The sequence below is a fragment of the Telmatherina bonti genome, assembly GCF_933228915.1.
Source record: "Telmatherina bonti genome assembly, chromosome: 2".
NCBI classification, from domain to species: domain Eukaryota; kingdom Metazoa; phylum Chordata; class Actinopteri; order Atheriniformes; family Telmatherinidae; genus Telmatherina; species Telmatherina bonti.
In genome coordinates, this window is record NC_136620.1 from 39,036,700 (window position 1) to 39,047,967 (window position 11,268).

Genomic DNA, 11,268 nt, shown 5'->3' on the forward strand with positions numbered 1-11,268 from the left:
ATTAACTGCAACACCCCACGATTAGCCGCGACACCGCATGATTAGCCGCAACACTCCATGTTCGGCCATAACACAACACAAGCTGTAAACTCTACAATCAGCCAGTTGGCTCGAACTTGAACTCTCTCGCTGAGAGAACGGTGCCAATCACTCCTCCACTGTGACTTCCAAGTTACTTTCAGATCACACTTATTTGAAAAGACGTACGATCAGCACTGAATCAAAGTAACAGAGAAGCCTTGTCATGCATTATTCACTGAATAATGTGCAAATGTTCCACCTCAGATGTCTAAACTAATGACCATCAAACAACAGGCTGGTGCCTGCAGCACACCAAACACTGTGTCAAAGCTTTCACACAGCAGAGCTGAACAAGACAAGCTCCATCACCCTTACTGGTCACTGTGGGGTTGTGCGCACATCAACGGGTCAATACTCAGCATCTTCAACACTTAAGATTTCCTGCAGTGACCAATGGATGATAGTAACAGAATCACAGCTGGGACCCAAGACACATTTAGGTCTCTAACAAACTATGTGGTAATGAGCTTCCCAGTAGCAGCATTGCATAGTAAATAAACTTAGGGACAAACAGTGCAAAATACATCACTATCTCAACCAGCTATGTAGATTTCACACAGGTTGTTTAATTCTTTTTCCTCTGCACATGTAAAGCTTTTTTTGTGTCCTCCTGTCAGACTGCTCCCATGGTTTCTGGGGACCAAAGGCATTCCATATGTACTTAAACCATCACACCAAGTGCTAATTGCTGGTTGGAAAGGAGCCCCAGTTTTATGACTAAAAAGTTCAACAGGGAGCTCACCATGGCAGCTCATTCAATAACCTAAATAGCTCTACTCATATTAGATTACATGCTGTATTTTCCTGCTTTTAACATCAGGCAGTTTGTGAACAACGAGGCTTTTTACGCTGACTGTCAACACTCACACTGTGTGGAGCTGCTTTAAGAGCTTTTACAGTAAGACACATGCTTCATTCTTGTCACAAACAAACCCTGAACTGAGTGAAAATCAAGGCTCGTCTCGCCTTCGGGCTTTAAAACATGCGTAAATGACGTTTACCAAGTTGAAGTTTTCAATGCGGGCAATAAAAGATAGTCCGATAGATTAACAGTAAATTAATAATTTATAACAAGACCAAATAGTTTTCTTAATAAGCCCATGGGAAAACTGCGACAGCTCTTAAAATGAGTGTCTGCTTTATTCATTTTGTGGCAGCAGTTGAAAAGATCAGGTGAGGGGTCATTGACTTGGATCCCTTTGTGGCAAACTGCTGATAAATTCCTCACCAGCCACTCGATTAAGTAAAAAGATTTGTTGCAGCTGCTCCCACTCGCTCTACCTTCGACCCAATTCATCAGTGGTTTGGTTTTCATCATCACACCAGCCACCTGGTCTGATGCCGTATTCAGAGCGAAACAAAGAATTTCATGTTGTCAGCTGGTGGAATAAGACCTGTGTGTGTTTCTGTGAACGTCTTAATACAGCGTGTGGCAATGGAAAACAATTTTACATTTAGTTCCGATAGCTTATTATAACAAGGACACAGCTTAACTGAGCCATAAGACTGATATTGGCACACAACAGTCCTGGAGTGAGTTTATTATTCCAGTTCGGGAGCTGTTATTCCAGTTCAGACAGACAGTTAATAAGTTAACTGAATGTGTTTGTCTGACGTCTCGTCTGCCAATGCAGCTGTAGAAGTGTTGGTGTGGATTCTGTCATCTGGTTCTCAGTAATCCTGAAAGACACCTGAACATCTCACCACCAACCAAAAGACTTCTTCAGTTGTAAACTAACAGGTGAGGAATTCCAGGTATATAGGTCCATTCCACACTGTATACAAAAAGATGGATGTAGCCTCCGTGACGTCACCCGTAGGTTTCTAAAGAGCTGAATTGAAGCTCGGTGGGCGGTTCCTACCATCACCATCTTGGCAGGGGCATGCGTGTCGTCTCGCCTGTAAAATACAAATATGGGCAAAGAGGTGGAGCTGACAGGGAGGCTGTGAGCGTCATGGTGGATGATTGACATCGAGCGAACTCCGAGCTTTCTGTAACTAAAAGCTAACCGAGCTAACCCGGAGATAACAAGAGCTAACCAGCTAACGGAGCTAAGCGAGCTAAAGCTAAGTCACGTTGTTTACCGGCTAAAAACAGCGGTTGTTCTATGATCTTCTGACTTGAAGCAGGCGATTGGGTACCTGTCAATCAAAAGGACACAGCCCAAAATATGCCGAACTTCAAGATTAAATTACTTTTAAACGGGCAAGTTAGAAAAACATTCACTCCCCCCACAGTTGTCATGAAGGTAAACCTGACCTATTAAACCTAAAATGGATTTTTGTGCCAGGCTGTAAACATGTTTATTCCTGCTGTAAACATGTTTATTTCTGCTGTGAAGTTGGTCTTTTTAACATGGGAGTCTATGGGGATTTGCTCTGTTTTGCAGCCCCTAGTGGATGAAGGGGGAACTGCAGTTTTATGTACTTCCGCATAGGCTTCACTTTTACCCGCCGGAGGTTGCCACTTACCCACATCATACACCTACATATGAACTTGCAGTTGTACATACCCCCAGACATCTCATACTTACATACATTCAGTTTTATTAGAAGTATAGCTTTATGTACGTATCTATCATATTGGTTTACATAGGTTCATTTTTTTAAATTTATATTTTCTAATTAACATTTCCCTGACTTTTTTTTCTTAAAATGGATAATGTTTGGACATTATTTGAGTTTTTCCTGAAGATTTTTCCATAATTTTACACCATATACTGTAATGCATACACTTTTCATAGTTGTTATTGCACTTCAAATCTTCCGATTTAATTTCCCACTCAGATTATATTCCCCTTCACGATTAAAAAAAACATTTTTTGAATGTTATCAGGTAGCAAAGTACCTCTAGCTTTATACTTTATTATTACTGTTTTTAACTCGACCATATCACTAAATTTTAATGTTTTTAACTTCCAAAATAAAGAATTTGTATGTTCCCGATATCCAACTTTGCACACAACCCTTATTGTTTTTAATAAAATATAATATAATGTAATATAATATATGATATCTGGTGTGTTTTAGGCGTGTTGCAGCAGGGAAACACTTGCAGGACTGTGGCCCTTGAGGAACAGACTTGCCCACCCACAAACTTGGTGAATGTAGGACCTAACCTACATAGTCAGAGATGCTAATGAAGTGTGATAGGACAATGACTGTTTGAGTGCGAGGTTTTGTGAAAGGTCAAGGCGATGAAGTTGCATGAATACTGTGGACCCACCCAGGGTGTCACTATGGTAGAAATGTGCACAGTGTGCAGTGTATTTAAGCAAGATTTTCTGTGTTTAGTATCGTTAAACTTTCTCTGTTAGCTTACTCTGAAGCCATTTCTCTTCCCTGTTCAACATGTGCATGTTACTACTCACATGCACATGACTTTTCTGGAAAGTCATGAACAAAATGCTTAAACACAGTTTACCTACGTTTCATCAGCTTAACACGCCAGCAGCTGAAATAGGCTTCACTGCAATGAGACACTTGGAAATGAAACATTTCACCCACAAGAAAGAGTATTATTTTAATATTTGAGGATATTTTAAGACTTAAAACTTTTTAATAACAGAAGTTACACATAAGTAAGTGGTTAGTGTTCAGAGGTTTTTCACATTTTTATGCAGAACAACAACCTCAGTGAAGCAGCTGGGATGTAGCCGTAACTTTGATGATTGTTCTGGTTTTATGATTTCACAGATTAGTATGCAGAAGCCTTTTGCATGTCCAAGGAAGTGTACAAATCGTTTGCAAAATGAAGGCTTAAGTTAGTATCGTCATAAGCGAAGATCTAAAACAATGAACTGACAATGATCCAGTTTTCTGTTGGTCACCAGTTAAACTGCACACTGCAGTAACAGATGTGAGATCTTCAGAAATGACTGCTTTGCAATTTTCTGACCTCTTGACACAGATTCAGTCCCAGCTGTTAGTTCTGCCTATTACCAAGGTAATAACGGTGCCTGTTTCAGAGGTTACTGGCACCATGAAGCACAGCAGAGTAAAAGTAAGTGTGACTGAGATTATCCAGAGCTGGAAAGGCAATATTTCAAATATGTGTTTCCTGATAATACACCTGGAAAGGAAGTGTGAGACGAGCAGTGATGTAAGCTACACAAATTCCAGTCCCAGTTTCCAATCCCAGTGTGTGTGATTACATGAGATTAAAAATCCTCATTTATGACAAATGCAAGTTAAAAAAAAAAAAAAAAAGGTTAATCATCATCTAATGGCATTTGGAACGTGACATCTTTATAAATGCATTGTATTCATGGATACTATGTAAGACTTTAATCACATCTAAAGTCTCATTCTGGTTATGAACGTAAATGAAAACCATTCACGTCCTGCGTTATTTACGTGGCCATGGTTATTACCTGGGTTCATCCTCTAGTGGGGACTGCAGTTCAGAGTTCACTTCCATGTTTTGACACCAGGTTGTAACGAAGGACCTCCAGGAGACAGACCAGGTTCACCAGACAGTATATCGCATGAATCTCATGAGGAAGGCTGAAGCAGGGTATTTGTCGCCAGTCCAGATCACAGTCAGGTAGGTAGGAGCCAGGAAGGGGAAGGAAGGAAAGTCCTGTATTGTAGGTACGAGGTCCGACGGTGTGTGGGTGTGGAGCAGGGGTTGAAGGTGGAGATGATCGCTTGCAGGTGTGTACAATCAGTAATCCAGAGAACAGCTGCAGCCTGGCAGGAGAGGGTGTGTCCACAGCAGAGCCAGGTGTGGGTGTTAAGCTTGTTCCATCCTCCATGAGAAGCAAGAACTCACATCTTGCTTCTCGAGGCTGCAAGAACAAGAAAATACTTCTTTTTCATCAGGTCCATCCATCCTCCAGGAGAAGCACGTCTGCAGTGGGGAGGGATCCCTGCGGGGGGTGATGTCTGCTTTATGTGCCATGAACCCGGTTGTTACCTCCACCAAGGAGGTTATGTTTTTCCCACCGTCTTTTTGCTCAAGATAACTCAAAAGGTTACGGATGGATTTTTATAAACATTTCCAGAGTTGTTGGAAATGTAAAAATGAAGAACTGATTAAATTCTGGTGGTGATCCGGATCACCGTTTGTATCCAGGAATGTTTTAAAAGGGTTCTTTAACATTGTGCTTGGTGGAGGTTTCCGCTCTCTGCGTGCTTTTCTAGTTTCATATTTAACGAGCAACTTTGCCAGTGGCAGGACAGGTTGTGCACGTGGCAGGCTGGGTCGTGCACGTGGCAGGCTGGGTCGTGCACGTGGCTGGGTCCGAGTGTTTTAATGCCAGATGTAAAAATGTTTGTACTTTCTCTCCACCTCGATCAGCTGTTTTATCAAAACAATCCGTTTTACCTGCAACAGTAAAAACACGGAAGCAGCAGCTCCGCTTCCTGCTTTCTCCATGTTAACCACGCCCACCTCACATGTCCGACCAATCACACAACAGTTCTCGGAGCCCCGCAAGAAAGAAGTTCTGCAGCCCGATGTGTAGAGAACTGTCTTCAAACGCGTCTGCGAGAACAAAATGACGTAATTTTCTTCTCGGAGCCTCGAGAACAAGAAAAAAGTTCTTGCTTCTCACGGAGGATAGAACAAGCTCAACACAGGTGGTGGTTGTAGCAGTGGACACACTCACAAAGCCTTTCTGCAAATCCTTCCGCCATGACAACCGTTGATATTCCTTTTTTTCCACGGGTGCTTTTATTGTGGCGGTTTCTGCATCCTCTTCTTCCTTTTCCTCTTCACTGGTTTGTTCTTTTTGCTGGTTGTGTACAACTCAACACTGCCCCTTCTGGCTGTGTTGCTGTTTCTAGCATGAAGTAGCAGAGAGCTAAGCTTGTAAACATCGGACGAAACTGTCCCTCCATCTGCGTTTCCATCTCCAGCGTCGATAGTAAAAGGGTCTTCAGGCTTAGTTACATTCACAGTGCAGGTCTTAACACCTAAATCTGATGCTTTGCATGGTCATTCACAATATTATTTCAGTGTGACCTTTGTCATATCTACGTGTGAACAGTACGTGGCTCTGAAGTGAGACGCAGCATTAGAGGAAAACACGATGTACGAGAATTCTTACTCATCCCAACGAGTCTTATTTTCCTAGGCAATAATCAGCAATACAGATCCATCTTCATCTTTCAACAATGAGGAGCAGTATTGAAAGCAGACAAAAACATGTTTGCTTCCTCTGCGCATCAACACCTATCACCTGATACATGGTTCCTACGCATATGGACACAGACAAAGTTTGACTCACAGATCAGATATGTACCCCATCTCCAAAATAGGATTTGTGCCTTTCAGATTGTCTAGAGTCACAAATGGGCAAAAAAATCTGAACTGAGCTGAATTTTTAACTCTGACCATTCAGTCTTCCTTTGTTATTTTACTCTTTTTTTTCACCGGGGAAAGTTCCCTCTCTTTAAATAAAGTTTGGGAAAAAAAACACTGTGGACACCTGCAGGTTCCCAATTATTTTGTTTAAACCCATCTGTCAATCAAGAAGAGAGCCACGAAAACCACATGTTGCTTTTTGACATATCTGAGTTACATTAAATACATAAACATTCAGAGTTAATGTATTTATTAGTTTATTGGGAAAGAAAGTCAAATTCTGCTGCAAGTAACACGTCACAGCTCTGCAACTTCATTCCAAACAATGACAAGGTTGTTTTGTTGGCTTCTGTGATATTTCTTCCCCATCAATCAGAAAGTGGTAAAACTTTCCCCGCAGAGAGCCGCTTTACTCTTCAAAACCTCTGCTTCAGCTACGTATGTATGTGATTTCTCCTCACAGGATCTTCCATTTCTGCAGCGGATCGAAACTTCAGCGCACTTCTGAGTCACAGGAAACATCACGCAGCGGTCAAACCGTGTTAGGTTACACCACATTAACTCAAACTTCAGACCAAAACTAGAAAAACAGAGAATAACTTTTATTGCAGTTGCTGGAAACATGTTGTGTTGAGTAATGCGATGCGTGCTGGCTGTGATGAGCGTCCAAAACAGGAAGTGATGTAACAGGTATGAGGAGCCAAAATCTGCGCTGGGTTTGAGCCCAATCCAAAGTTTTATCAGGGTTTATTCAGCATAAACTTGGAAGAGTGTTTTAATCTGGTGGTAAAATTGTTTTTACACTCTTATCATAAAATGGAAGCAACTGGCCATGTAATGCTGCATGACCAAGAATGTGGTGTTTTTGATGTAGAAATGACAGAACGAAGAGAAATTCTTAAGCTGGAGGAGTATTTCCCACACTCTGTGCCCCTGGCAAGTGTTTTCTCTGCAAAAACATACGGTGTGTGTTCCCTGGGAACATTAAATACTTCAGGATCTCAAGTTCATCCTTCAGGACAGTTCATTTTAAAACCTCCTGTTACTCCACTCACTTTGACTTAACAGGACAAAGTCACAGAAAAACAGAGGATTTCATCTGTGTTTAATGAGGTACGGTATCTCTGCCACATGTTAAGCCCTTACTAGTAATAAACACACACTGATTAAAAACAAATAAATACACACAGTCCATCAAGAGCGAAGCTTCAAATAAACAGAAATCCACTGAACCGTCTTTGTGCGGTTAGAGCCGAAGTTCTGCTCTCAGTTTGGAGAACCTGAGAAAAGCTCTGACAGGAAGATGTACAGTTGTGCTCATATTTATTCATAACCTTTCATGAAAGGAGGAAAAAAACAGCTGCCTGTAAAAATAAGCTGAAATTGACTAAAGTAATGATAAATAAAAATTCTATGAAAAACATTACATTATTTTCTAGTTCTGGTTCAATAGAAATTTTTTTAAAAAAGCAAACAAATAAAATAATTTATTACATATTACTTCAAATCAAATCAAATCAAATCAAAGGTACTTCATTAATCCCCAAGGGGAAATTCAAAGTTCAAGCCAGCTCGTCCAAGGTTTGACATACAGTCATGTAACATTAATGACAAAAGAATTATACAGAACCGAGCTGAAAACTTAGGCCCCAGCAGCCAGTTTTACCGGCGCCGCCTTGTAACAGATAAGAACAGAGATACATTAGGATAATGGGGGGGTTCGAGGGAAAAAGGTAATCGAACTCCGGGCCGTGTCACTAGACGATGCAGTCTGAAGAGACAGAGAAGAAAAAAACCTCATACACTTAAGCACAAACTCAAACAAGACACACAAAGTCCAGGGGGGCGGTGAGTCATGTGGGAGGGGACGGGGGGTCGATGAGGAGGGGGGACAGAGCATCTATGAACATGTCTTCTTCCATTCTCGGGGGGGTTGCACCGGCCCAAGGCCGCTGGGAAGCCGAATCCAGATATGATTGTTGTTTGGGTTCCAGGCGAGGAAAACAATTTGTCCTTGGCCTTGAGTCCATAGCAGGTCTCAGGCAGGCAGCTCCAAACAGCCGAATGGGGGGGGGGCAATTTCCACCAATCCTAGCAGACATCTTCTCCATGTTGTTATCGATTCTGTGGACCAGCTCCGGGACCTCGGCCAAATGACCAGTGTGGGCCAGACTGGTATCCTGCTTACGGTCGAGTCCGGTCAACGCAAGAGTCTGTGCACTGCTAGCCCGGCACATACCGTTACAGAATTCTGGCAGCCTGCCAGCTGTTGCCAGAATCTCACGGGTCTTCAGGTAGATCAGAACTCCAACAGCGCCAATCAGCAGAATCCCGATCACCAGTAATCCAAAGATGTGAACGTTCTCCACGTCCTCAGAGGACAGAACCGACAGACACGTCGGTCTCCATCTGGCCCATGAGTCCTGAACGTATCCAGCCGGAAGCGTCCCCTCAGGACATGCGGGCTCCCCTCTGCCCGATCTTCGGGTTGAGAAAATTTGATCAATTACGTTGAGAGACCAGCCGATCAGATCCATGATGTAAATTTGAGGGAAGAGTAAAGAGATATAAAAAGAGGCTCAGAGTCAGACAGGACAAAGTCGCAGGCCAGAATGGGAGGAGGGGGAGGAAACAGGAGCAAAGAGAAAAGCGTCCGGCTTCGCAGAGAGCAGGAGTGGGGAAAAAAACCCAAAAAAACTAATATTTTGTTTAAAAAAAACAGACTTCTGCACCTGTTGACAGGTATTTTGTCCCACTGTTCAACAGAAAAGTCTCTCATTTGTCCAGGACACATTTGTTTGTTTTTTTCTTTCTTCAACTCAATTAAATGAAAAAACAGTATCTTATATTACTAAATTATATTTTTGCAAATTTTTAGTTAGTGTCCAGTTATTTGAGTGACTGTTGTAAATTCAGCTTTTTCTTTAATGAAAGGGGATGAATACATATGAACACAGCTGTAGGTAAGATGCATCTTCCTCTTCAGTCGGCTGCGGCGGTATCTTCTTATACGAAGCAGGCGACCTGCTGAAGGACAGGGTCTTTCAGGAGACATCAGGTAAAAAACAGGATTCAAGTAAATTTCAGCACCATGTCAACAAGCGCAGATCCATCACATCTCAGTCAGGTGAATTTTATGACCTCCTGTTGTAACCCCAGCAGGTTTCCTCTTGATGACCACTCTACTGTAAAAGTGTCTCATCAGAGATCTGATGTAAAACCCGATCCCTGTCACAGCGCAGTGAAAGCTGGGGTTCCCTGTAAAATAAGGTGCAGGGTAAATGGCCGGGCTGGCTTTTATGATGTGAAAGTGTGCATGTTATAGTAACAGTGGGACTGAGAATTCTTTATTTTCCAGTGGAGCAGTAATTAGACTGTTAGACAAGAGAAGAAGAAAAGAGTGGTAAGCATGCAGAGGAATTCGCTGTGCAGAGCATGTGAGCTCAAGGTTGAACCTTCCTTCCCCACTGACTCATTAGAGAAGACGGATTGTTGCACTTTATCCTACACTGTTCATTTCCTGCCTCCTCGTGACTCACCTGATCGTTCAGCTCTGCCTTCTTTCTCTACATGTGCAAACTGGCTATGATAGCCACGGGGAGGACTTCAGAACATCCAGTGCTTTCATACAAGGCAGCATCTGTGTGTTCATTTAATGAGGAATTCCTCTACTCTGTGCTCTGTGGTTAAAAAATCTCAAACGATGTGAATCAGACAGATTAAAATGAACCATAACACACAGTTTAACACAGGACTCACTCTGCCTGGAAGATCTGCACAACTATTAAGGATGAGCACTTGCTGGGAAGTTTGCATGAAGTGAGCCAACACAGAAGTCCCTTTCAGCAGCTTGTCCATGCAGAATGAAGGAGTTCTGATATAAAACTGAAACGGATGTGATTATAAGCTGAAAATAACCCTCAAGGCTAAACGTTATCTCTGAGCTGAGAATTATCATTTAACTCTCACTTTAAAACAAAGTGACATAAACAAGGTTCCCTCGCAGCTGACATCCTCATGCGATGTACGGTGGTCTTTCAGTCCGTCTGTCTGTCAGGTGCCTGTGACGAGTGTCTGAATGTGCACGATAAGGACAATCTGAAAGGCAGCCATGTGGATCACAGGGATGTACCTTGGCAGCCATGCTCCACTAATCATCCTCCATAAACACACAGGAGTGTGTGTGTAGCTGTGATGAGTCTACCCAAGAAATGTCCTGTCTTTTATACAGTTGGTTTGGATAATAAGTAGTCAGATACTGCTCCAGATTAAGGTAATACTACCCCTTTATCAATAAACCCCTCAGTGGAAAATATTGCCTTTAGAATTTTACTCAGTTATAAACCGGCGGTCCTCGCTTGTGTCGTCACACACAAGCTAACTTTTCTTTCCACTCGTACTCCGAACAATCCCCGAGAGGCACTACTTTTCATTTAATCACTTTACAGCACATTGAGACTCCTAATAGCATTATAATGATATAAATACATTATCTGGTGCCTGGCAGCACACTTCAGCGTGATCTAAAGAGATATTGATTCAGTGTAAAATATGAGGAGAAAGTGAGGCGCTAAACTAAAATCTGTCCTCATGCAGTGAAAAAAAAAAAACAGGCTGTGATAACGGTGCTTTCAGGTGCTTATTTTCATTCCAACGACTTCAGACACTGATGTTCTGTTTTTATCAGCAGAGCTCTTCAAGCTGCAGACTGCAGACACTAAAGTCATGGGTGTTAAACTGACACATGCCTTGCTCCATAACAGTTATTTATCCCACAGAATATCCACTCCTTAAATGATATTTTTTTCTTTCTGTTTTATGAATTTTAAGAATTCAGTGGGGAAATTGCTCAGAGGTGAACAGAAACAAAATCTTTA